Source organism: Ambystoma mexicanum, chromosome 10, assembly GCF_040938575.1.
Source record: "Ambystoma mexicanum isolate Mex_15411 chromosome 10, UKY_AmexF1_1, whole genome shotgun sequence".
NCBI lineage: Eukaryota > Metazoa > Chordata > Amphibia > Caudata > Ambystomatidae > Ambystoma > Ambystoma mexicanum.
Genome location: NC_090932.1, coordinates 508,690,429 through 508,714,864, shown reverse-complemented (window position 1 = coordinate 508,714,864; position 24,436 = coordinate 508,690,429). Strand labels below are relative to the sequence as shown.

Sequence of the window (24,436 nt, the reverse complement as noted above, 5' to 3'; positions counted from 1 at the left end):
CACTATCAATTCCTTCAGGGCAAGGTGGGGTTTCTCATATTAATTGAATATTTTATTGACCCTTCACACTTCACAGGTTAGTGTCCCAGGACTTCTATTGTCCCAGCCTGGAGCACAGACGAATGTGTGACGAGCGTGTGAACTTTCTTTGTCCTGGCCCATGCAAAGTTTTTCAAGCTGCCAATTATCACTTTTGTGTCCTGGAAGTTTATGGTGTGCCTTCCTTCCTAGGTGGAATTTTCAGGGCTGGCAACTGGAATAACTTTGACTTTTTTTAATGTTTTTTTGGGAGCTTGCAAACTCGGCCCATCTGTTTTAATCTTTATTTTCTTATTTTGAGTCTTCAATTAAAACAAACCTGTGGATTAAAAAATAGTCCGTGTGTGTATTATCACCAGCCACAAACCCCTTTTGCTAGGTAATGGCAAGCTTTCCTTGAACAGTTTACTTAATGGGCATTTTCCTCCTTCGTTTTTGCAAAAGCTCATTTTTACATGTGTTGAAAACTGCTAGCATTTGTTTCTTTAAATTCGGTCTGGCAGCTCCCTCAGATGCACACACTGTCTCTACAGCTATAGTGATTTCCTTGAATGCAGGAGTTTTATCTAAAGCATAGGTACATTGAGACGGACCCGGCTCAGAGAGTTAAAGTCTCTTTGAACTGCTCAGCCAGGATACTTTTGGAAAGAAATAAAAGCGTGTTCCCGTGCGAGTGAAAGTGAAGTTGCTTATTGATTTCTCTCAGAGTTGGTTTGACTGGGCCTGCCACTCGGAGATTATGCCTGGTTTTGGTGAAGAACAGTGAAATATCCTGGGCATGACAGGGCCTTTTAATCGCAGTGGTTTCAGAATGAACAGATGGAATTAGCGTCAAAGCAGCATTTTTAAAGGGTGAAAATGTTTCATTTTGAGGGGGAATTTTGGGTTTTCCACAAAGCAGTGCTGCCTTTTCACTTGATTCCATTTTATATGTTTCAGAACACACTGGCATACTTTTTCATTGTGTCCCTCTGTTCCATCTTGCCTGAAGTATGCTAGGAAGGATGGTGCAGCCATCTTTTTTTTGCTGCCAAAACACAGTTTTGAGGTACTAGTGCGCACAAGAGCCAGCACAGCCAGGTTGCTGTTTCTTGCAGACAGGCAGCTTGGTGATGTGGTGAAATACTGTTGAGTGGGTCAATATATCCCACAGCAAAAAGTGTACAATTGTGGCATTATTCACCCATCTTGGCTGGGAGAATACAAATACCAGAATGCAATTCAGCAAAAGGCTACTGTCATGCGCCCCTTTTTCACGAGGCATTGGTTTCGATGGAGGCTCGGCCGCCATTGAACTGTTCCGCCACGTTCAACCCACAACGCCATACTGCGCACTAGTCTTTCTCAAGATGGCCGCCGCCAGGGTTATCGGGGCTCCCACTCCGCGAGCAACTCGCGTTGCAACTTAGCTCCTCACTGCTGGTGAATACGCTAGTGCTCTCGCTTGGCTCTGCTGAGCCACCCTGTCCTGCCTTGGGCCTCTGCCCGTCCCTCTCGTTCCTTCTGTTTCTTCCGTCCGGTTCCTTCCGGCGGACGGTCCCTCTTTCTCTAGCTCTCGTCTCTGTTCTCTCTGGCTCTCTGTGTCTGTATTGCTTTTACGGATCCCGGCATTCTCCCGTCATTCTGCCTCCCTCTCCCTTGGTACTCACCTTAGGCTTCTCTCTGGGTTCTCGGACCTCATTCCTTCTCTTTCACTGGTCCGCCTCGTATGCAGGCAACTTCTATTCCATTGCGGGTGAAGTCCGCACCTACTACCTGGTTCCCGTGGATACTCTAAGACCAACCTCTTCCTCTGACAGTCATCTGGACTCCATTCTCTGGCATCAAGGAGGCTTGGGGTTTTTTGCCTACCTGGCTTTTTCCCCTCCGGTTATCGCGGATCCGGGGCCACTGGTTTTCGGTACTTTCTGACAACCATTGTGGCGTTGTTTTGCGGTAGACCATATTTAATAAAAAAGAAATCCTAGGGCAAAGAAGGAAAGAAGAAGGTTAAGAAGATCATTTCTTCAGGTGAGGAGGAGGGGGAAGATACCGATTTGGGAAGTGATGTAGACATTGCAGACAAACCAGAGATTTGTGACAGTTTGCAACGCCCAACACACACCAGTATGGCGACCCCCGAACAAATCCAGGAATTGTTTGCCACAGTTCAATCTCTGAATGTTCGGAACCTGAACCAAGAAGTGCAGAATTTAAAGAAAGAGAACAATGTACTCCGTCCATTGATGGCTAATAGGGAGCCACGCAACTCTGACCTACCAACCCTGCCACTGGCTTCAGGAAAATTCGACAGTACACCGAAGGCTCTCAAGGAATTCATTGAAGCGTGCAATGTGCACTTTGCCTTCCGCCCCATCACCTTTGCTACTGCTCTTAGCAAGGTGGGCTATGTAATTTCCAACCTCACAGGTAATGCACTGGCATGGGCCAACCCCCTAGTCACTAAGGATGATCCAGTTTTACGAGATTGGGATGCCTTTCTTACTCAACTTAAGCAAACCTTTGAAAGGCCAGAAATAAAATACATGGCGTGCAAAGAGATGTTAGAAGTAAACCAAGGACAGATGGACCTCTTGACCTACATTACCAGGTTCAAACGATTGCCATAGAATCCACCTGATCTGAACAAGCCAAATTCACTCTTTTCCGCAGGGGGCATAAGAGGAACTGAAGGACGAATTGGCCAGGGTTCCCCGCCCGGTCGCTTTCTCAGAACTTGTGTCAGTCACTGTGCAGATTGAACACCGCATTAATGAATGCAGACAAGAGAAGAAGAAGGGAAGAAGCTAATTCGGTTTCTCAACCCCCTCTCAGACTCCGGCACCTTCTTCCGGAACCAACGTAAAGGAAGAACCCATGCAGATCGGATCCATGAGGTCTCCGCTAACTCCAGAGGAGCGGAAGAGACACCGAGAAGCGGGTCTCTGCATGTACTGCGGTCGTCTACGCATCTACTGCGGAACTGTCCTGATGTCCCACCAAGGTGTTCAGGAAACGGATCACCTCGAACCTAGGGGGGACCATGGTTCGAGGAGTCTCAGAAAGTCTTAGAAAGTCCCTACGTATCTCGATAACACCCTCCAGTCAGACAGAAGACACACGCCTGATGGTACTTACCCTACAGTTGTTCTGGAGAGAGCGATCTGTGGAAACCATGGCCCTGATTGATTGTGGGGCTGCGGGGAATTTTGTGGACACTGTGGGCTGAAAGAATGGGCATCAGTCGTCTACCCAACAAAGAAAACATGAAGGTGGAAGGGGTTGATGGTACCCCGCTATACTCCGGTCCCATTACTCACTCCACAGAACCCCTCCAGGTTACCATTCAACATCATAAGGAGAAAATCTCTTTTAAGATCATCCGGCTGCACACTTTCCCATTATTTTGGGCAAACCTTGGTTGCGTTTACACAACCCTACTATTGACTGGACCAAGAACTCTCTCAGCTTCCTTTCACGCATTGCCATCAATTCTGTCTGGAATCCTTCCATTACCAGACAGCAGCAGTACAGTCAGCGGACTTGCAATCTCGGACGATCCATTTGATTCCACCACAATTCCAAAGTTATCACTGAGTCTTCCTGGAAAAAATAGAACACGATCTGCCTCCCCACCGCCCAGAGGACTGTGCCATAGACCTGATCCCAGAAGCTTTAGTACCATTTGGCAGAATGTTTTCCCTTTCTGCCAGAGAGAAGATAGTTCTTCGGGAATACTTGGACGCCAATCTAAAGAACGGGCTGATTCAACCTTCGAAATCCCCTGCAGGGGCCTCTCTGTTTTTCATAGCCAAAAGGGTTTCCACAGAGCTTCGGCCCTGCATAGACTATAGGGGACTCAACAAAGTGACTATTCGGGACCGGTATCCCATGCCATTTATATCTGACATCCTGGAAGCGGTAAGAGGTGCTACTATATTTTCAAAGCTTGATCTGCGAAATGCGTACCATCTCCTGTGCATCAAGTCAGGGGATGAGTGGAAGACAGCATTCAGGACACCCTACGGTCTATACGAGTACAAGGTAATGCCTTTCGGCTTGGTGAATGCCCCCGCTGTATTCCAGTTTGGGCTGATGTGATCTCAGCTTCCTTCCGTTGCGAACGGCAGATCCTTTTTTATGTAAATACGGCCGACCGCGGAACAACGCCACCTTGGTTTCCGAAAGTAACCCCGGTCACCAGGGACGCCGGTCCGCAGCCGCCTAAGGGGAAAAAGCCACAGAGGCAAAAAAACACTACTCGAGGTGAACAGAAAGGTACCCCTCTTTCCTTGAGTCTGGTGCACAGGAAGGCGAGGGATCCACTGGGAAGGATGCAGAGGCGACTTCTCAGGAGGAGCCGGATCAGGTGGGAGATCGGGAAGATGTACCGGCGGAGGTCCAGAAGAGTAAGGGGAAGGACCCAAGGAGCCAGCGAGAAGGAAAGGAGAGACCAGCGAGAAACAGAAGAAGGAACCAGGGAAGGAGACCCAGAGAGGGGCAAAGGAAAGCGGGGCTCCGCAGAGCCAAGAGAAATGACAAGGAGCGTCAGCAACAAAGCGGAGGTAAGCGCAGTTGCAACGCGATCCCTGTCGGCTGTACAGAGCCGAAAAAGCCGGCGGCGGCCATCTTGGAATGAAAGACTAGACCGCAGAACACGTTACGCCGAACGTGATGGAACCTTTCTATGGCGTCCCCTTCTCCACCGATCCCATAGGCGCACATAGAAGGGGCGCATGACAGTATGCCCCCCTCCGGAGAAAGAAAACCCGGGTTTGCCAGGGTGAGTCCGGTAGAACCTCCTCATCAATCGGGAAGCAAAAATATTAGAACTGGGTTCCCAGGAATCCTCTGAAGAAGGGTAACCTTTCCAGGACACTAAGAATTCCAATCTCCCTTTGCGATAGCGAGAATCCCTTATTGCTGCCACCTCATATTCTTCATCTTCCTCAGACGTCCTGTTCTTTAAAACTGGCCTGACTGGGCCGGAGGGTACCTTCTCCAAGGCTGGGTACAACAAAGAAGAGTGGAACACAGGATGAATCCTCTTCAAACTCTTGGGTAGCCAGAGTCGAAAAGTCACCGGGTTGATCTTAGACAACACTGTGTATGGACCAATATATCGGGGAGACAATTTAGAAGGATGGATCCACCTCGGTAAGTACTTGGTAGATAACCAGACTCTTGAGCCTGGGCCTATAACCTTGATTTGGGAGCGCTTTCTATCGGCCCACTTCTTATATCCCGCTTGGGCCTCGTCTAGGGCTAAACTGGCCGTTCTTTGTGCTTGCAATATCTTCTGTAAATGATCCTCAATAGAAGGACAGACCAAGAGAGTAGAGGAGGTGGGGATGATATTCCTGGGATGTTGGCCAAAGGTACAATAAAAGGGACTAAGTCCGGTGGCAGAATGCCTAGAATTATTATAAGCAAACTCTGCCGTGGGTAAGAGATCAAACCAATCATCCTGGGACTGATTTACATAGCACCGAAGGTATTGCTCCAAAGTTCCATTTAGTCTCTCTATTTGTCCGTTTGTATGTGGGTGGAATCCAGAAGATAGTGCCCGTTCTATGTCCAATCGGAGACATAGAGCTTTCCAAAATTTGGACGTAAATTGACTTCCTCTGTCTGAAATGATCTTCGTGGGTAGACCATGGATGCGGAAGATGTCCCGGATGAAAGTTTCTGCCATTTCTGATGCCGAAGGTAACTCTGGGAAAAATGAGCCAACTTAGTGAGAGAATCAATGGTTACCATGATGCAAGTATGGCCTCTCGAAGGTGGAAGATCGACAATAAAGTCTGTAGATATCTGCTCCAATGGGACCTTTGGTAACGGAATCTGTTCCAGGAGTCCTAAAGGTTGTTGGTAACGGTGTTTATTGCGGGAACATTGTACACACTCTTTAACATACTTCTTTACGTCCAATGATAACCCCGGACAGTAAAAATATCTCCTGATAAGGTCTTCAGTGTTCTTGGCACCTCGATGACCCGCTGTAATATGGTCATGACACCAAGATGGAACCTTATGATGTAGTTCTGTGGAAGGTATATACAGTTTCTTGTTTACAAAAGTGAGGCCCTCTTTAAAGTAAACTCGGTCCCCAAACCAGGTAGGTTCGGGGAGAGGTGAGAGGGAAGGGGCATCCTTGACTTGGGAGAGGAAGGTCGCGGTGGTAGCGATAAATGCCTTCTCAGGAAAAATCCTTTCCTTGTAGTGGGAGTTCACATCCTCAACCTTATCTCGGCGGGAAAGGGCATCTGCCAGCACATTCTGGCTACCAGGAAGGTAGGTAATTTCAAAGTCGTACTGGGAGAAGAAGTGGGCCCATCTGGCTTGTCGGGAATTAGTGCATTCCATCTTCCGCAGGGAACTGAGATTGCGGTGATCTGTACGGATGATAAAGGGGAAGGTTCCGCCCTGGAGAAGATGTCTCCATTCTTCACAAGATTCTTTTATAGCTAGGAGTTCCTTCTCGATTACAGAATAATTCCTTTGACTGGGGGATAGGGTCTTAGAGAGATAAACTACCGGGTATTCCAGGCCCTTGTGTTCTTGAAGGAGGACTGCCCCAATAGCACTTGCAGAAGCATCGGCTTCCACAATGAATCTCTTAGATTGATCCGGTTGTTTTAAAATGGGTGCGGAGCTAATTCTTTCTTTGAGGAAACCAAAGGCTTGTTCTGCTTCGGTAGACCATTTGAACGGCAGATTTTCCTTCTTCAGAAGAGAAGTGATTGGAACCACAATGTCTGAGAAATTTCGTATAAACTTCCGGTAAAAGTTTGCGAATCCCAAGTATCTTTGTACCTCTTTGGCCGAGGTAGGTGAACGCCAGTCTAAGATTGCCGAAACCTTTCTGGGATCCATCTTGATGCCCTCTTGAGAAAGGATAAATCCCAGGTAGGGTACTGAGGTAGTCTGGAACACGCATTTACTGGGTTTGACCAACAAATGATTGTCTCGTAGACGGCTAAAGACCTCATGCAAATGAGTCGAGTGTTCCTGGAGGGTCTTTGAAAATACTAATATATCATCTAGATGTATGATTACTGAGTGAAATAGCAAGTCAGAGAAAATCCGGTCCATAAATCTCTGAAAAACTGCAGGGGCATTTACTAATCCAAAGGGCATCACCCTGTATTCAAAGAGACCGTATTGTGTTCTAAACGCAGTCTTCCATTCATCCCCGACGCGAATGCGCAATAGATGGTAAGCATTGCGGAGATCAAGCTTGGTTAATATGACCGCCCCCTTAACAGCTTCGAGAATATCAGAAATGAGGGGCATGGGATATCTATCCCAGATGGTAACCTTGTTGAGCCCTCGATAGTCAATACAAGGTCTGAGTTCGGTAGAATCCTTCTTAGCAATAAAGAACAAAGAAGCCCCTGCAGGGGATTTGGAGGGTTGGATAAGACCATTCTTAACATTAGCATCCAGGTATTGGCGTAGAACAGACCTCTCTTTAATGGACAAGGAGAACATTCTGCCAAATGGTACCAGAGAATTTGGGACAAGGTCGATGGAACAATCTTCAGGACGATGCGGGGGTAATTCATGTTCTTCTCTTTCCAAAAAGATTGAAGCGTAGTCTGTAAACTGAGAAGGAATGGAATGGATGGTCTTTGTAGGTGACTCAGGGGCCAGCAATGTTGCAGTCTGATACTTCCGGGATGACAGACAGTTCTGCGAGCAGAAAGGGGAACTGAAGGAAAGAGAGTTGGAAGACCAATCAATGGTAGGGTTATGACGACGCAGCCATGCAATACCCAAAATTATGGGAAAGTGGGCTGCCCTGATTATATCAAAGGACAAGTCTTCTCGATGATGAAGGATGGTGACCTGAAGGATCTCGGTGGAATGGGTAATGGGCCCTGAAGAAAGGGGGGTGCCATCCACACCTTCGACCTTAAGATCTTCCTTATTCTCAATCCTATGGATACCCATCTTGTGAGCCCATATGGTATCCATGAAGTTACCTGCCGCTCCGCAATCAATTAAGGCCAGAGTATTGATCTCCTTGTCTCTCCAGGAGAGGTGCAGGGATATCACCATTAGTCGAACATCATCTTCTTGGCGAGCAGGAGTAACGGAAAGAGTTACGTAAGGACCTCTTGTAACCCCTCGAACCGTGGTCCTTCCTAGGTTCGAGGTCTGGCGTTTCCCGAATGCCTGGGTGGAACTTCGGGACAGTTGCGAAGTAGGTGGGCTGCAGAACCACAATACATACACAAACCTGAGTCCCGGCGTCTCTTCCTTTCTTCCGGAGTTAACGGATTTCGCATGGTACCTATCTGCATGGGTTCCTCTTTGGAGTCTCCCGGAGGCAATACCAAACTGGGAGTAGAATGAGAAGAAGATGGGTTCCCTTTTCCTCTTTTTCTCTCCATCTTGCGTTCATTAAGGCGATGCTCTATCTGTAGAGAAACAGACATCAATTATGTGAAGGAGGCAGGCCTAGGAATACGAGCGAGTTCGTCCTTGATTTCGTCTTTCAATCCTCTGCGGGAGATTGTAAACTGGGCCGGTTCTTGCCAGTTAGCCTCTGCAGCTAATTGTTTAAATTTGGTGATATAGGAGTAACAATCCATCTGCCCCTGATGAACTTCAAGAAGTTCTTCCCCGGCTAGATATCTAATCTCGGGTCTTTCAAAGGCTTGTTTAAATCTTTCTAGGAACATCTTCCAGTCCCGTAGAACAGGGTCATCTGAAGTAACCAAGGGATTTGCCCATGCCAGGGCATTCCCGGTTAAATTGGAAATAACCAACCCCACCTTACTTAGATCCGTAGAAAAGGTGGAAGGTCTAAAGGTAAATTGTACATTACAGGCCTCTAAGAACTCCTTCAGATGTGTAGCAGATCCATCAAACCTTCCGGAAGAAAGTGGCATGGGAGGGAGGTCAGTACTGCGAAGTTCCCGATCCGCCACTATCTGTCTGAGAACTGTGTTTTCTGCCTTGATCTGCTGCATTTCCTGATTCAAAGTTCTTACTTCAAGGTTGAGTGACTGTACTGCTGCCACAAGTTCTTGAACTTGTTCCGCCGTAGCCATGGTAGGATTCGATGCGCGTTGCAAGCTGTCAATACTGATGGGGCCTTCAGTGTCAACTTCGAAATCCGACCCCAAATCCACCTCCTCACCTGAGAGTTCAGGCTGATGTGATCTCGGCTTCCTTCCGTTGCGAAGGGCAGATCCTTTTTTATGTGAATACGGCCGACCGCGGAACAGCGCCACCTTGGTTTCCGAAAGTAACCCCGGTCACCAGGGACGCCGGTCCAGAGCCGCCTAAGGGGAAAAAGCCACAGAGGCAAAAAAACCCTACTCGAGGTGAACAGAAAGGTACCCCTCTTTCCTTGAATCTGGTGCACAGGAAGGCGAGGGATCCACTGGGAAGGATGCGGAGGCGACTTCTCAGGAGGAGCCGGATCAGGTTGGAGATCGGGAAGATGTACCGGCGGAGGTCCAGAAGAGTAAGGGGAAGGACCCAAGGAGCCAGCGAGCAGGAAAGGAGAGACCAGCGAGAAACATAAGAAGGAACCAGGGAAGGAGAACCAGAGAGGGGCAAAGGAAAGCGGGGCTCAGCAGAGCCAAGAGAAATGACAAGGAGCGTCGGCAACAAAGCGGAGGTAAGCGCAGTTGCAACGCGATCCCTGTCGGCTGCACAGACCTGAAAAATGCTGGCGGCGGCCATCTTGGAATGAAAGACTAGACCGCAGAACACGTTACGCCGAACGTGATGGAACCTTTCTATGGCGTCCCCTTCTCCACCGATCCCATAGGCGCACATAGAAGGGGTGCATGACATCCAGAGATTTATGGATCGCATTTTCTCAGATTTGCTGTTTCATTCAGTGATCATCTACTTAGATGACATCTTGATCTTCTCCAAATCATTACAAGATCATTCAGTTCATCTTCACGAGGTACTTGATCGACTTCAGGAAAACCAACTACTTGTGAAATCCAGTAAGTGCGAGTTTCAGACTTCTTCAATCCCCTATTTGGGGTTTATTCTATCCCAAGATGGTATCAGAATGGATCCTACAAATGTTTCTGCCATTATGGATTGGCCGTCTCCCACTAACATAAAGGAGGTTCAGAGATTGCTGGGATTTACCAACTTTTACTGGAAATTCATTTGAAACTTCTCTTCTACTGTGGTTCCCTTAACCTCTCTTCTTACGAAAGAGAACCAACCCTTCTCCTGGACCGTGAAGGCGGAAACAGCATTCCAAAGCCTAAAGGGAAGTTTTTGTTCGGCTCCTGTTCTTGTCCAGCCCGACCAAACTAAAAGGTTTATTTTGGAAGTGGACGCCTCGGCCTCTGCAGTGGGAGCTGTGCTCCTGCAGGAGAGCAAAGGAGAAGAACACCCCATTGCTTATCTCTCTAAAACTCTCACCGTTAGCCAAAGGAATTACTTGGTGATAGAGAGGGAGTTGTTGGCGATCAAGCTTGCATGTGAAGAGTGGAGACATCTACTGCAGGGTGGTGGTAATTCATTTCTCATCAGGACAGATCATAAAAATCTCAAGGCTTTGCAGAATATGGAATGCGCCAATTCTCGCCAGGCAAGATGGGCGCATTTCTTTGCCCAATATGACTTTGAGATAACGTACATTCCAGGCAGTCAGAATGTTATCGCCGATGCCCTGTCCCGTCGCTATACTGCCACTAATTCTTCCATTCCCAACAAGGAAAGACTGTTTCCTCAACAGGTGCTCATTGCCTCTGCCGCATCATTCCTCTCGCAAGTCAAGTCGGCCACAGCCCGAGTTTCTCTACCTAACCTTACTTCACCCCGCTATCAGATGGAAATGAAAGAAGGGTTATGTTTTGTCAACAAAAAACTGTTTGTACCTCAACTTGATTTACAGCATAAGGTCATGTCTTGGTGTCACGATCATTTTACCGCGGGTCATAGGGGAAGAAAGACCACAGAGGAACTGGTTCAGAGATCATTCTGTTGGCCCAACATGTCCTCTGACATTAAGAAATACATTCAAGAATGTATGCCGTGTGCCCGCTGTAAGAATCGATAGCTAAAGCCCATTGGCCTTTTGGAACAAATTCCTTTGCCGAAGATCCCCTGGGAACAGATCTCCACTGACTTCATTGTAGACCTTCCCGCTTCACGGGGACACATTTGTATCATGGTTACGGTGGACTCATTTACCAAATTGGCTCATTTCTCCCCCTTCCCAGGATTACCATCGGCCTCTCAAATGGCCGAAGTGTTTGTGCGTGAGATCTTTCACTGACACGGACTACCTTTGAAAATCATCTCAGATCGGGGTAGTCTGTTTACCTCCAAATTTTGGACCGCCTTGTGTCAGAAACTGGGTATTGAAAGGGCATTGTCCTCAGGTTTCCATCCACAAACAAATGGAAAGACGGAGAGATTGAATGGGACTCTTGAGCAATATCTTCGTTGCTATGTCAACTATACCCAAGACAACTGGCACAAATTACTACCCACAGCTGAGTTTGCTTATAATAATGCCACTCATTCTGCCACTGCTCTAAGTCCTTTCTTTTGTACGTTCAGGCTACACCCGAGGTCCATTTTACCTGTCTCGGCATCCGATACAGCCTGCCCTACCGTTAATGATCGATTACAGCAATTAGTGGCAGCTCATCGCACTGCCAGGGAAGCTTTGACTCAGGCTCGCAGTCACTACAAGCGGTATGCCGATCGGAAACGTACTGATGGACCTTCGATCGAAGTGGGTTCACGAGTTTGGTTGTCGACCAAGTACTTACCCAGATGGGTCCACCCGACCAAATTGTCTCCCAGATTCGTGGGTCCTTATACCGTGATCTCCAGGATTACTCCGGTGTCCTTTCGCCTCAAATTGCCCGAGTGTTTGAAAAGGGTTCATCCGGTGTTCCATTCTTCTTTGCTACGTTTGGCTCAGGAAAAGACCCCCACCTCCTCCCTGGTTCGCCCCCCCCCCTGGAGTGGGACGTTTGGAGGAGGAGGTTTATGAGGTTGAGGAGATCAAGGACTCTCGTTATCGCCGTGGGAGATTGGAATTCCTGTTGTCCTGGAAGGGCTATCCTGCCTCTAAAGATTCCTGGGAGGCCAGCTCTGATGTGCACGCTCCACGCCTGGTGAAGTCGTTCTTTTGGGCTCATCCTGGCAATCCAGGCTTTGCCCGTATTGAGGGGGGCATACTGTCATGCGCCCCTTTTTCACGAGGCATTGGTTTCGATGGAGGCTCGGCCGCCATTGAACTGTTCCGCCACGTTCAACCCACAACGCCAGGCTGCGCGCTAGTCTTTCTCAAGATGGCCGCCGCCAGGGTTATCAGGGCTCCCACTCCGCGAGCAACTCGCGTTGCAACTTAGCTCCTCACTGCTGGTTAATACGCTAGTTCTCTCGCTTGGCTCTGTTGAGCCCCCCTGTCCTGCCTTGGGCCTCTGCCCGTTCCTTCTGTTTCTTCCGTCCGGTTCCTTCCGGCGGACGGTCCCTCTTTCTCTGGCTCCTGTCTCTGTTCTCTCTGGCTCTCTGTGTCCGTATTGCTTTTACGGATCCCAGCATTCTGCCTTCCTCTCCCTTGGTACTCACCTTAGGCTTCTCTCTGGGTTCTCGGACCTCATTCCTTCTCTTTCACTGGTCCGCCTCGTATGCAGGCAACTTCTATTCCATTGCGGGTGAAGTCCGCACCTACTACTTGGTTCTGGTAGATACTCGAAGACCAACCTCTTCCTCTGACAGTCATCTGGACTCCATTCTCCGGCATCAAGGAGGCTCTGGGTTTTTTGCCTACCTGGCTTTTTCCCCTCCGGTTATCGTGGATCCGGGGCCACTGGTTTCCGGTACTTTCCGACAACCATTGTGGCGTTGTTTTGCGGTAGACCATATTTAATAAAAAAGAAATCCCACGGCAAAGAAGGAAAGAAGAAGGTTAAGAAGGTAATTTCTTCAGGTGAGGAAGAGGGGGAAGATACCGATTTGGGAAGTGATCTAGACATTGCAGACAAACCGGAGATTTGTGACAGCTACTGCCTGGATACTCACTCTAGGTCTGATTCTCAGGTGGGACAAGCAGTACTAAGGCATCTCTTCACTACTGTTCCTGCTCACTTCCCACCACCAACCCCGGGTACTGCTCGCTAGTCTATGCACAGCATGTGATTCTCAGCAGATTCACAAGCATCAGAAGAGATGCATTGCTTACCGTAATAGCATTTTTGATGATTTGATCTGCTTAGATTCACATGCGCCCACCCTTCCTCCCCACTCAGAGTAGAAGGAACATGGACATTGTACTACTTTTTCTCTATCTGTACTCACTCACGATGGTTCCCTCACAGCAGAAAAAATATAATCGGAGGGACCTCGACACGTGAGGGATTTTGGGTACACTACACGTCACATTAGGGATAGTGTACAGGCATGCCCATGTCAACGTCCCCTTTCGATCTTCCAAAGACAAGATGCAATACTCCGCGATTACCACTAGATGTTGGACTATATGCACAGCATGTGACTCTAAGCAGATCAGAAATGCTATTACGGTAAGTAATGCATGTCATATATAGGGGTCATGCTTTACGTTGCTATTCTGTCACAGGGCATCTCACTGGGTTGGCCTGCCGCTACCAAGTTAATTGTGTAATCCAAGGGTAGAGGGCCCAACCTTAGTGGGGCTAACACAGTACAATTGTGTGTGGTTGTTAATAACACTGCCTGCGAAAGTGCCCAGAGGGATGCAAGTTTACTGTATGCTTTATAAAGCCAGTGCCAGTAGGAAAGACAGTGCAAGCCTGCAGATATTTTGTCTCAATGTAATTTGTGGAAATTGCACACTAGTGTACTATCCAATCCGTTCACCTGTAAAATCCATCCATCATACAGTCGTGCATCATCCATCGTACCACCTCTGTCAATCTATGATGAGGCGATTTGAAAGCCTGTTTTTCTTATATAGTTTATACCCCTTGCATCACACATGACCCAACCATTTCTGCATTTGGAAATGCAGTGTTCAGCTGCTTGCTCTAAATGACATTAACTTGAGCAGAAGTAAGATGCTGGTTAACATGCAAGTGTGTGCATGAATCTCATCGCCCAAGTCAGACGGGCCAAACCAGCCCTAGATTATGACCAACATTTACCTAGTTACATCCCATCAGCGATCAATTGCGCTGGTGATAATAGGGGCATTCTTTAAAATATGCCTTCACTTGTGTTTTACATCATTGAATCCTGGATGTGTGGGTGTGTGTGTGCTCTGTTTCAGTTAATGCTGCTGTCTAATTCTGTTGTAGAGTTTCATCTGCCGAATGTTAGTTTTCATAGATTCATCTTGCTCTTTGGTGCTTTGTTCTGTTAAAGCTTTTTGTCTTCACTCAGCATCTATTGTGCATGTATGAGTATACTGATACATCTTTGAGGGCTATGTAAGTGTCAAATCTTGAAAAAGGATAATCTTGAGAACTGCAACCCAAACCAAGATTGCTTTTTTAATTTCGACTCTTTTTGCCATTAGGTGTTCAGCTATTTCATTGTAGTACAGATGGGGAGGAATGATGTATGAGGAGGAACAGAGTCTGTAGGTGGTGTTTGGATATTTGCCTATACACAAGAGCCCAAACTCCTAAGCGTCTAGGAAGTCAAAGCGCAGCTCTCAGCTGCATAACTAGCAATGCCACCTGTTGTGGGATTGTACACCTTCATAGCTCACATCACTCCATTGATGCCAAAAGGTGCAGAAATAACTCATCATCCAAGTGTTTAGTTGTTTCATCAACCCTACCACTGGCAGTATTTGTGACTTCTATGTATTATCCGCTTAGAAGTAGACTCCTCAAAAAAGCGTACTAGTTGCCCTAGCCAGCGGAGTAATTTTAATATGGAATGTAGGAACACGTTTTCTACTTTTTTTGCTTGTTATACCATAACCTGACATTTAGCATTGTTAACCACAATATCAGAGCTATCGATAAAATCCTCATCGCCAGATGGAATAACACAAAATATTTTGGGAATCTAGTCCTAAGAGTCCTTGTCACTCCATGGTCACCCTAATCTACAAAACAATGTTTAATGAACTGCCCAACAGAAGAGTTCCCTAATTATATTCTTAATGAGTACTAAGCCTGCTTGCTTCCCTAAATTACAACACATAAATTCAAAGAAATGGGCAGCAGAAGCGATCAAGTAGCCTACTCCTAAATGTCCACCTTATTCTTAAAACAGAAAATACCATTACTTTTGTCTTCCTGCTCTCAAAAATGCCTCTTAAGTCCTCTTCTTGGTTTCAGGCTTCTTCGGTTCCTCCACTCTGACCTCACTTTGGCCTCCTAGCATGCACTTCAGGCCTATCCTAGACCTTATTGATATTGATATTTTATTTCTACTGCGCTCGTACACAAGTATTTCCTTAGATTTCTCCCAATTCACATCTTGTTCTCCCTGTCCTTTGGGGTTCTCGGCATCAATGTCAAATCTCTTTGAAATGGACTAGCATGCACTTCAGACCTATCCTAGACCTTATTGATATTGATATGTTATTTCTACCGCGCTCGTACACAAGTGCTTCCTTAGATTTCTCCCAATTCACATCTTGTTCTCCCTGATCTTGGGGTTCTCAGAATTCATGTTGGGTATCTCCCTGACCCTGGGGTTCTCTGCATTTAAAATTAAGTCAAACAAAACTTTGCGGTTCCTAGCATTCACATGAAGTCTCTTTCAGACCTTGGCTTCTTCAAGCACAGTTGGTATTTCTCCCCTGCTCATTCTCAGTCCTTTTCAGGCAGCCGATGTATGCCAGAGGTTTTTCCTCAGGTCTCTATGGAAACCTGGTCCTAGGTTCATGGCTTTCCGCAGCAGCCCTGCTGACAGCTTGCCGAGGCTAATACAGTGGAAACTATCTGTGGTTTCTCAGATGGCCATGTGCAAGTGTAGCCAAGAAGTCTGGCTGAGCAAGTCTGCTCCGTGCCATTATTTTCCTTTTTCTGATGCTTCCCAGCTCTTTTTACAGCTCTGAGCTTGTAGTTAATTGTACTACCCAAGTCCTTATTGGTTCAACCTGGAGCGGGATGTGTCGTGTCTTGTGAGTGGTAGTTTCTCCTTTGAAATCATAATTGCCTTGTCATATTATTATTGTTAGACCTTTCCTATTGGTAGGGAGGCGATTGATTGGAACCGAGGTTTCATCTCTGTGCGGGGCCGTCTGAATCATTTTGTTTTCGTAGAGGTCCAGGTTTGTGGCTCTGCAGAGTTCCACAGTATAGAGTGTTTTTCTCACACGCAGCGTGACCCTTCCTGCCTTTTCGGGACGGACCCACCAGCTGTCTTAACTCGAGATTCAGAGGTATGCTGATTGTTCAGAACGTCGATGAACTTCTGCTTGTTAGATTTGTTCCCAAACACTTGCGGTTTTGCTAAGTTTTGCGATTAGGCCGCTCCTGATCATAGGGCTTTTCAATTGAACTCTGTTTGAATTTTAACATGAAATGCATGTTCAGGGTTTGCATATCCTAATGGTTGTTGGGACTTGTGGTCTTCTGACTGTGGATGTGGTTATCGTCTTCATGAGACGTCGCCTCTCTTAACAGGGAGTGAAAGCTTGCAGGACCTCACTTCTTTCACCCTCGGGGAGATACCTCGGGTAGCAGCCAGGTCAACCCAATCCCTAGCGGTTAGCCCCCCAGCACAAATTAAAATAGGGAGCTTTCTCAACTGACCACCCAGCTCGATGATATTGTGTTTATCATCATTCCAATTTGTTTTTGCTCTTCAAAATTCCCATTTAGGGATGCTGGATGTGGCATTTGGTCAGTTTCCAGTACTTGTGTGCAATATTCTTTACTTAAGTTGGCTTTTTAAATAGTTCTGTGAGAAACTGATTGCCCTCAATGTGCAGAATCATCTTACTTTAATGAAAGGTTAGGGAGATATAAAATGTCATTCCAATTTAAAATGTTCAACTTTTCAAATGTAGTTATAGCTCTGTGCCGGGCCGTGTTATAAGAATGGCATGCATAGATCTTGCCCTCAATTTCTTGTGCTTTCTTAGTTCATTTAATAGTTGCCATGCGTCTGAGCTCAGAACTGCTTTCATAGCAGCAGCGCAGTGAACACCGATGGATTGCGATAGCAGTGATGACTTTTGACAATGTGAAGAATAAACAGCAGTAACAAGAAAGAAAATAGAATGAAAATAAATAAGCAAATCTATGATAGAATTATTTTTCCAAACCCTCGCTTTGAACACACCACGTGGTTCCCATAGACTGATTGAACATTATTTTTGTCCTGATGAAGGCTAAAAAAGAAGGGAGCAGCAGAGAGTGTAGCACCAGAAAGCGCTGAAACACCCTCTGTTGACAGTGTGATTGCTAACAAGTCGGTGTTCTAGCAACTGACCAGCAAGTGTGAGATTAGTTAAATGATGTTAGTATTTAATTCATTCCCATGTAAAAGATGTTTTTTTGCCGGTTTAAAAAAAAGTTTGATTCAAAATTGTTTATTAAAATATTTGGAATATAATGTATTTTATTATATTGTATGAGTTTGCATTGTGTTCACCCCACAATGAACCTGTTATTAAATTATTATGAAATACTGCAACCCAGTTCTAGATAATATGGTTTATGTATGAGCTCAAAACTTGAAATAAATTAACTAGTGATTCAACATAATTTGTCATCATGTCAACTCCACTCATTTGGCGATACATATCTTGTGAGAGTAAATAAATAGTTCTTAAGGGTGAACGCTAATACTTTAGGTATCCTTTATATTTTATCTAGCTCGCTGATCCTTCTGAAGAGAGAATTTTACTGTCCTCAGAGCTTATTTATGTCTGGAAGTTTAAAGTGCTTGATGATCTGCAGCTCCTTATTGTTGGTTCCTTTGTGAGTCTTTCCTCCCTTTTTGTAGTGGAGGCAGAGTAAAGGAAGAGAGCATTGCCTAAAACCCACCACCTTATCGAAGCGCAGTGGAGTGCTGCAAGTGTGTTGGCCATGGTCTTCAACTCCTTATTGTTGGATCCTTCGCGAGTCTTGCCTCACAGTTTGTCATGGAGGCAGAGTAAAGGAAGATGACATTGCCTAAAACGCCCCACCCTAGCGAAGTGCAGTGGAATGCTACAAATGTGTTGGCCGGAGGGGTTGGGGGCTGACTTAGTTTTGATTGCTGTCTTGCTACTTGTTGATCATCTAATGCGGTAAGTGCAATCCTAATAAACAGACTCTACACTCTGTTGCATTGTGCATAAATAATGCCTTGTTGCTACAATTGCCTCCGCATTTACTGCTTAAACACGAGCTATGTCTACCAGCTTCTTTGAATAGTATGTACAATTTATGTAGCTCCACATACAAAGACGATTTAAAAAGCAACAGAGCAGGAACCCCCTGATAGCGCACAACACACACAAAGCAATGCGAGCAAGATGCCTCAGCTCACGGTGTGCTCCGAAGTGAAAAATGTGTTAGAAGCGGTGTGTTCCAACAGAAATTCCATTATTTCCAAATCATTTGGTTAAAGACAATGCATCCTAAACTGGAATATACTGTTTCAACATCCTCAATGAAGAGGAAAATATCAAGTTTAGCAGCACCCAAAAAAAGGATTGCTGAGCCTCAATGCATTAGAAAAACTATCATGGGTAGCCAACACAACCTACTGTTCTCTTGACAACGAGTCCAGTTCAAATCTCTCTGGTTTGTAGGAAACTGCATTATGTGCAACCGATATGGAACTTGATTTAAACCCTTGTGAGAGTCAAATCCATACAAGGGATGGTGCTGATGCCCCGCAAATCGTTAACACTCCAAAGGGCCATCTCTTTGCCCCAATCACTTCCAGCATAAACATTAGAGAAAGATGTGACAAAGCTCATGTTAGCAATATCCCTTGCTCTCGTAATGCAGATGTAGACAAATCACAAGATTCTACTCTTGCTGCACTGAGCTTTGTCCTCACTTCCCTTGTAAATGTGTTTGAATCCATGAAAGAAGAGGTTCATTCATACTCGGGCATTCTAATGAAGCTATCAAAAGAAATGGGCAGTTTCAAAACCTCCTTAGTCGGATTGAATACCGTACTAAATAAAAAACAAAAAGGTATAGCAGGCCTTCTCGTAACAAATGAAAATGCCCATACCCATAGCCTAAAAGCCTTAACAACAGAATGTTCATCGTTTAAAGACTCAAATGCAGTAATGTGGAATGAAATCAAATGTCTGCTGGTGGACAGTATAAAATCAAATCGGACCATGAATTCCATCCCTGTTGCCGGTTGCAATGAAATCTTCTATGGAGATGAGACTCCTCTCTCAAAGTCGTTTCTCGAAGAATTCATGAGACTTGCCCAAATAGCCGATGATAATGAACAACAATGGTTCACAGCGAGAAAAAGAAATAATAATTAAGAATCCACCAGAATTACCCATTGCAAAAACAAGCATCATGTTAAAAGATGCTCGACCATTAAACAATCGGGAAGACAGAGAAGTTGTGATCCCCATACAACTAAAACTATGGAAAGAAAACAGGAAAAAGGAAACAAACACTTTCGATTCCATCAGAAAATCCTGGACAGTCAAATAAGACAGGAGATAAGCCAACCCGTGGGACACAGAAAAAAGCGGGACAAAGACATTTTTTCAAAGCGTTTAATAATGTCACAGAATCTAATTCCAGAAAGTAGGAAAAGAGTAAAACAAAATTCGGCTGCTTCATCTGTTCAAAAAACAAAAAAGACCAAGATGCCAAGAAATGTTCAGTCTAATCAAATTGATGAGGAAATAATTGTAACAGATCCTATTACTCCTAAAATGAAAATCAGTATTGGGTCACAAACACACAAAACAATGAGCAAAATAACAATGCCCCTCAAACCTCAAAAACTGGCTCCCATTTTCTGCAAGAAAGGCATGCTGGAAAATGGTGAAAAAACATCTTCAAGTGATTAGTGTGTGATCACACCTTTTAAAGTTCACTGTACTATCTACAAAGGATTCATGCCCAGAAAAAAACTTGCAACCCTTGACCATCAAATTAGACCAGTCAAATCTTTACAAACCCTTGGCAGCGCTGAAAGTGTGCCTTCGCCAAGTAACTCAGAAAATGGACCAACAAGCACTTAATCGAAGTAATATCTTGGCTTTTACAAAAAAAGATTTCTGATCTATATTTGTTTTCCACCCATGACATAGATCGCCTTTCTTTTCTGTATGAAAAATGTACTTGCATCGTCAAACTCATCTTAAAAAATGCTGACAGTGTGAAAGCACTATGTATGTGTGCCATAGAGGTTTTTCCCAACAATTCCCCCTTCCCTGCCAACGACTCAGACAGTGGAATGGCTGAAACCACTAATAAAGTATCAAAAATACCTACACAAATACATGCAATCGGGGCAGGGAGAACAGTTATCCGAGTTCGAACTCTGAAAAGGCATCAAATGAAAGATCTAAATTATTGATGCTTCTCCCTGAAATTCTAACTGTGGTCTTCCAGAGACTGAATGTGTCAGAGGACCTGCTATAGGGGAAAAGAAGATCTAAATTTTATAAGTTGGAACACAAGAGGACCGGCATCGTTCAGGAATACAGCCATTAGCCGTGCTATCTTCAATGACTTAGTCTTCCTACAAGAGACTTGGCTCCTGGAAGCACTGCATATTGATGGGTACACTATATTTGGCAACTTGCAACTCGTATTAACGGGGTCGCCCTTTAGGAAGACTCTTGATTGCCATCAAAAACATTTTTGGAACAAACATTGAATGCATAAACTAGGACATTGATGGCATTATTGTTATCAAATGTATGATAAAGTTGATCAATGCAACAAGAGGCTTACTTTTAATCAACATCTATTGGAACCCCGCGAGTACTGGCTTATTGCCTTTTTTAGAAAATCTCTATTATTCTAACTGAAATCAATATTCGATTTCCGAATGATTTAATTCTAATAGATGGAGATTTTAATGCACGTTGCTCTCCGTCAGAAATCTTTCAAAATCGGGGTTAAATAAATGTAACAGTGAAGTGTGGGATAGATTGGAATTTAATCATTCTTAATGGGAATGTAAACACTCGCTACCCCCTGCCCCCGCCCCTCCCGGCACCCAATTGGACGAATGGCAAAGCAAAATCCACAATTGATTATATAGTGGCGTCTCCAGAACTTTTCCAGTGCTGCAAAAACCTTTTTGTTATTCCTAGGACATAGTGACAACAATTCAACCCTACACAAATATACACTTCAAAACCTCAGATTAATCCCCATGGAAATCGAATTGTTTGTTTTGACAATCGGGCCTCAAGACTAAATTCCAAATTAGAGTCCATCATAGATCGTGATCTTGCAATAGAAATGAAAACTTTGTTCACCCAGACATTTTGTAGAATTTCTATGGGATCTTCATCTCCCAAAATCCAAAAAGGGCACAAGCATAAAGAATCATCAGCATACCTTTTGTTGAGGTAACCTATTTTTAAAAAAAAAGTATTTTAACAAAAGGTTACATGACCTAAACAGTATTGGTTTATCTGCACAAATGTTGACACTGGAAAAGAAAAAATGAAAGAACAAATATAGATATTGGTCACGTGAACGGCACACTTTACGTAATAAACATGATGGACCGATCATGCTTCAAGCCCTCTTGCCAACACAGGCTCAAGATTTCTGGCTGATTATTAACCATAATGCACAATCTCGGGGTGTGAAACAATCTACTACGATAGCAAATGACACCTGGATAAAACATTTAACTGAAACGTCGGTAAACAACTTATGCCTCAGGCTGACAATAAAAAAAGTTAATTGGTTACTTCATATTGAAAAAGAAGAGGGAGAGGGTTTTCTTAAAAAATCGTCTAATTCCTGTGCGGCTGGACCAAATGTGTTAACCAATGCGGTATTAAAACGTTTCAACACCTTGGTCAATTATTCTATTTGAGCTTTCTAAAAATATCTTAAAAACACAATCGGTTCCACAATCTTGTATACGAGCCATCATTATGTCAATATACAAAAAAGGCAAAAGCACTAATTCAGCAAACTGTTGCCCCATAACGCTGTTAGACTGTGACAGCAAAATATATGCTCGCATAGACCTCCAAGATCTGATGAAATGGGTATAGTGTCACTCAATTTTATCCAAATTCCAGACTGGTTTTCGTAAAGGAATATCGATCTTACTGAACAAGCTAACTCTAAACATCCTAAAAAAACGCAGCCTGAAAAAAAATTCAATGCCAACTTACATAGCTCTCCTTGTCCTTTCAAAAGCTTGTGACTTGGTCAACAGAGAAAAGCTATGGAGTAAGTTAAAGAAATGGAACATCCTAGAAGGTCTGTTACAGGTAATCATGGCCTTACATGGTTAAACTATAGTCCGAGTAAGACTAAATATGAGCGGTGACAACATCAGAAATACACATCAAAAACAGTTTAAGACAAGGATGCATCCTTGCAGCCGTCTTGTTTGATCTTTACCATGCCGATTTGGCTGACTTTCTGTTAGCTCACTCTTTTGTGAGCCCGTCTGTGGATAAATGTAAAATCCATTTCATGGTCTATGCTGATGATCTTGCACTAATTGACTGAACTCCAGTAGGGTTACAGCGTTTAATCAAAGGACTGGAATTGTGTGCTCATGAAAATGATTTGGTTGTTAATTCATCAAAGTCAAATATTATTATATTTGGTAAATAATCACACAACAAACATTAATCGGAATGGATGATGAACCAATGTATCTTACTGATTGCAAAGAAGGTGAAATATGATGAATTGGAAAGTAAGATACTCCAATATGAGTCAAATGAAAACATAGTTAAACTCTTTTTATGTAGATTTTTGCTTCTACCTAGTCTCAAATTCTATAAAAACAACGTAATACCGGCCATGTTATACATCCTAGAAATCAATTCTAGTGCTCGCTCTGTTATTTGGTCTCGCTTAGAAGGCCAGCTGTGGAAAAAGACACTGCTTTTACCCATGTCTTTACTGATTTCCCGGTTGCGTTATGAACTCTACATTATAATCAGCAACCCTCTCATTACAATCGCACTACAACGGAAAGTTCTTGCCTTTATATAGATCAATTCTTGATCCACACATGAACTCTCTTTACGAAGATATTGAGGCCCATAGAGTGTCTAAAAACAGTAAATATTTGTCTTCCCTTCAAGCTGAACCTCTTGCAAACATATGAATCAACTATTGAGACACTCAATGTAAATCCAGACAAAGTGAAACAAGCATTAATAAGAGCATACTGGATTTCAACCAGAGAATACTTTTCTAACATGAAAAACATTAGAATTGTTGGTGTCTGCAAAAAATTCACTAACTATATACTCCCCTGCTTAAGAAAATTTCCAAATCCAACTTTGCGTTATCAACTACTACTATTTCATTTAAATCTGGTGAAAATTAATGAAACAGTAAGGATTTGGCAAAATTTAGATCAAGAAGCAGGTGAATGCAAACTGTGTGGTGAATGGTATTCCCAAGACCTAGGACATCTCCTTATAACCTATACAGCAAAACAAATCCCAAGAGAAAAATATTTTTAAAGGTTTGTACAAGACACTGAATGGCTTGTCTATTGCTCTCCTAAATCTTTTAAATGAATTGCACTTTATCCAAATCGCATCATAATGCAGATTAGATTAACACATTTAATTGTGATACAGTATGATATTTTAATATGTGAATTAAAATATATTATTTAATTCATCTTCTATTTCGTGTGTGTGTGTGCGCGTGCGTGCGTGCGTGCGTGCCTGCGTGCGTGCGTGCCAAATATGACTCTAGGACAACATTTGAAAAGTATCCAGAAGTCTTCTGTTTTCTCTTGATAAATTGCTTTAAGTAAGTCTGTAGTACTTCCACCTGCCAAAATGACAAGACCATGAACTCCTAAGTGTTTGTCTTTGTGATGTCAAAATACATTCTGGGATTCGTTTTTTGGCTGTAAAATGGGGAGGGGGACCCATGCCCCACCTTCTTTGCAGCCAATATTTCCTCACCCAAACCCACCCCTGCTTTTTGCTGCAAATAATCTGTAGAAATTCTGCATTAAAAAATAACTGGTAAATTGTGTGTGGTAAAAAGACAGGATAACATATGCATGAAGGTATCAAGTGGGTGGTAAGACATTGGAAGAAATAAGAATTAGAAGAAAAACGTGGTCATGTGAAACATGGTGCTAGAGAATAAGTTGAGAATTAAATGAGGTATAGACTCTCTCTGTCATCAAGGTGTTAGATTATCTATTGTGTACCGGAATGACCTTGGAATGTGATCAACACAGAGGCAGAGTCAGACCTTATAAGCAACTTTCCAAGAATAAGTTCTGTGGCAAACCATTTAAGTCTGTGGTTGTTGATGAGCACAGTGTTTTTGGTTTCCCAATTATGTGCTTCTTA

At 44.2% G+C, this 24,436-nt stretch overlaps 1 protein-coding gene across 1 annotated transcript in view; it reads left to right on the top strand.

Moving 5' to 3' along the window:
• The window catches only part of CEP63 (centrosomal protein 63), a 1,157,239-nt gene that overhangs the window by 83,635 nt on the left and 1,049,168 nt on the right, over positions 1-24,436 (top strand). The gene's annotated exons all lie outside the window — the stretch shown is intronic.